This window comes from Crocodylus porosus, unplaced genomic scaffold (genome assembly GCF_001723895.1).
Source record: "Crocodylus porosus isolate Cpor-Errol unplaced genomic scaffold, CroPor_comp1, whole genome shotgun sequence".
NCBI classification, from domain to species: domain Eukaryota; kingdom Metazoa; phylum Chordata; order Crocodylia; family Crocodylidae; genus Crocodylus; species Crocodylus porosus.
The window spans coordinates 107,295,623-107,299,578 of NW_017728906.1; positions in this window are offsets into that span (position 1 = coordinate 107,295,623).

Sequence of the window (3,956 nt, forward strand, 5' to 3'; positions counted from 1 at the left end):
ACTTCCTGCCCTTTGGGCAGGGGGCTGGACTCGATGATCTCCCGAGGTCCCTTCCAGCCCTGATGTCTATGAAATCTATGAAATCTATGAAACTGGGACCCATGATACAGTACTGTCTTAGAGACAGTTATGGACATGCCTTGAAAAAACAATGACACCTCCATGAATTGCCCATTTTGACTAAAGGGGAACCTATTAATATGCCACACTTGTGTTGGGAGTGGGGGGAGGGGTGCATTGCGGGGAAGTCCCCATGTGTGGCCATGTGGTTCCAGTGCAGACCCAAGCAGCAATGCTGCAGGGGACAGGGAGAAAGGACCACGGTTCATCCACCCACAAGCTATTGAGGTTCAGTTGGGAGCATTCTGGCTCCTTGCTGTTGCCTGACCTCTCCTTACCCAACTATAATGGCGGGTTGCCATTTACCTTCCTTGGAAGGGGGATTTGTCCTGTGGTGGGTCTTCTGGGGCACTGGCTCCCTGCTGGTAGAGGGCTGGCTGGGATGCTCAAGACAGGAAGAGAATGGGGAACCCCAGTTCCGCATTGTATGAGCCTGGGTCTATTTCAGAGTTTGTGAAGCTCAGGCAAATGGTCAAGGAATCAGTGCAGCTCAACAGGATGGTTGGGAATCTGTGAACTGGCTCACCACTCAGGTTGCTGTGCTGGCTTGTGAGAGCTGTGTGTGCCTGATCATAGTCGCATCAGGGCCCTTATTGCTCTCCTAGGTGGCATGGGCTGCCATGGAACCGTGTTTTTGGATGTGATTGTATCATTGACTGCAAAGATGCAGGACAGTTCCTGGGGTAGTGGGTGCACATGTGCTTGACACACAGTTGCCCTCCCATGTCCTTGTGAAGTGCTGCCTCAATTCCTTGCATTTGGATTGGCACTGGGCCCAGTCATGGTCATGTCCCCAGGCCATTTCCTTTGTGATCTGTTTATAGTCCACCTTGTTCTGGTGACCTGACAGGGGTGTCTGTTGGTTCTCAATCTCATCCCAGATGGTGATGAGATCCACTTCCTCCTCCCTAGTCCAGCTGCTGCTGCACTTGTTCATGATGCTACATTTGGATTGAGGAGGCATGGTGGGTGGAGGATGGGTGGAGCATAGAAGTCCAAACTTGCTCTGGTGGATGTGTCAAATGACCTCCCTGAAAGCTGTATGGTTAGGTAGATGGGCATCACCAGTGGTTAGTGATGTTTGCATTTGGTTCAGTGGATACAGCCTCCAATGCTGATTTTTGGCAGGTGGTAAGCACAAAATGGTTGGCAAATTGCCATGCAGGACAATTAATAGGTGGGGGTGGCCACCTGGGGTCTGTCACATCTTCTGGGCAATAGCTGCCCAGATGGCAGGGGGTACACATGGCAGTAGTGCCATACAGAGGCCAACCCTGCAACCATAGTCCACTGGCAGCTGGCCCAGAGTGGCAGATGCCTCTACTGGCTGTACAGTCCCTATCCAAGTCTGGCAGGTGTATAGCAGGTCACAGCCAGGCAGCAGCCCCCACTGCCAGACTGCTGCAGTGGGTAGAGTGTGCAGGGAACTCTCAGGGCTGCTGCAGCAGTCCAGCTGGCAAAAGGGATAGTGTTCCCAGGTACCAATTGTCAGGGCCCCAGAAGCTCCTGAAAGCTAGTAGCCCTGAGCTACTTGCCAGGGTGGCTTTTTATACTGCTGGGGACAGCACAGGTGCTGGTCCCGGGCTCTAGCTCCCCCTGGCTGCAGATCCGGGAGGAGCCAGGCAGGGTTATTTTGCCCCAGCTGGCACAATTTGCTCCACACCAAAGTGCATGTCAGAGCACGTGCACTGAAGCAAAAAGCCCCGGCTCAAACTTGCACTGCTTCTATTTGATCTACTGCAAGTGCATGTGCTTGCATGTGTGGATGTGCCCTAAGTGCTCAAAACCCAACACTTAGTTTTTCTTAAAGAATGAGATTAAACAGCCAGTCTGATTACTGTCAGTGCCTCATGCATTTTTTTTTTAAAATTGCTGTTGGTAATGCTTTAAAAATTCCAACCACTGGGTGGGTTGCTAGTTCTTTATTGTTTAAAATACTACAAATTTAATATTATGTTTATGGGAAAAGCATTAGCAATTTCTTCAAATTGAAGAGAGGGGTATCATTAATTCTAAATAACACTTTTAGTGGTATATGAACAAGTACAAAAAAATACTGTCAGACACCTCTTGATTCTACTTTCACTCAACTTAGTGATATTTTTCAGACAGAAGTAAAGGCAACACATCTACTTGTATTCCCCTCTGTGAATTAAAGGTGAATTTATTACTACTGAAAGTGGCTTGCCTCAAGTTTAGCAGAGGCATGCAGTTTAGCATTTGTGCCTCCAGCCAGGTCCTCCAGTGCATGCAAATCCTGCCTTAGCTACATTACCCTCATCATCAGGATTTCTGGGGACCTTGTGCTATTCTGGGCTTGGGACTCAGAGATCAGCATTTGGGTTAAAACTGTTACTTTGTGATGTGAACAGAGTTGGATGTAGTCACACATCATTTTTTATCTGAAACTAGGTTTTGAGCTCAGCTCTTCAAAGACAAAGGGGCAGTATATCACCCTTCTGTTTATGTATACGTTAGCTTTTCCCTCATTCTCTAGACACTGCTGGTGGGAAGCAGTACAATTATATAACAAGGTATGAATGCTTCCTTCCTTCTTTGAAATGTTTCTCAATTCCAGGCCAGCCCTTTCCCTTTAATATTTGAAAATGTTCTTTTTCATCTTTGTGGTAGGAAATATTTTCATATCTTGTTTGCACATTAATTTATATCATCCATTCACAGATAACCTTGCCATGGATTTCATCATGCTGTATCTGCTTCACTCTTTTATTAAACCCTTTGATAGAGCAATCCTGAATGTACCCCCTACCCACAGCAATAAAAAGAATCTTGATCCATTAAAAAGTCATAGCCATAAAATACCTTTCTTATGTCATTTGAAAAGGAGATCAAGGTCTAAGCAAGTATACTCTGCAAAGGAAAGGGGGAGTAATTTTCCGGTATTGCACATTGGGTGGCAGTAGTGCATGGTATGTGAGCAGTGGCCAGAAGTTGGCTGCTGTAGGGGAGATGTCACTTTTTTTGCCACTGACACGTTAAGCAGCCATTTAAATGCTGATTTGTGGTGGCAAAAAGGAGATATCTCCCCCTAGTAGCAGTGAACTTCTGCCCACTGGCACCTGGCCCTACTTGCCACTGGAGTCACTGCAGGGAAGGTGCAAGGTGGGAGACAAGGTATGGGAAGGTGAAGCAACCTTTTCCTTCCTCCTTGGCCACTGCCTGCAGCTCACGCCCAGTCACCCATCCACTGTTTTGCTACTGATGCAAATGATGTTATGCCAGAAGACATATAGCAAGGCCATTCAAAGCATTTTCAAGGATCTACTGAATTCAGAATAGGACTCAGTAAAATCTTGGCACACTACTGTGGTCATGATCCAGATACTGTTGCCTCAGTTTTGGGTGAGACTTGGCAGAATACCTAATAATTATTAATTTTCAACTCTGTAAAGGGTTTTATTTAATTTTAAAAACCCCACAATTAGTTGAGGACAGGTAGGCTTACTAGGCCGTATGCAAAACTACCCATTAGGCTCTGTGCAGCAGAAAAAGTTCACAGGAGCTATAAAAACTGCCAAAATTGTGAAGTGTAAATGTTTTTAAAAAGTTAAAATTAATATAAATGTTCCCTGTCTCCTCTTAGTAGCCATTAGCTGTCCAAATATGACACTAGAATGAGGCCAAGTATAAGAAAATATAAAAGGAGAGAGGTGATGCTCAGAAATTTTAATAATTCAATTTGAATTATTAAATTCAGCCCAGCCCAGCCCAACGAGCAAAGCGAATAAACAGGTAAGAGATAGGGGCCAGGGTAACGTTGGGACTAAGGGGTCAGTATACACACCCACAGGAGGCCTCAAATGCCTCTACACAAA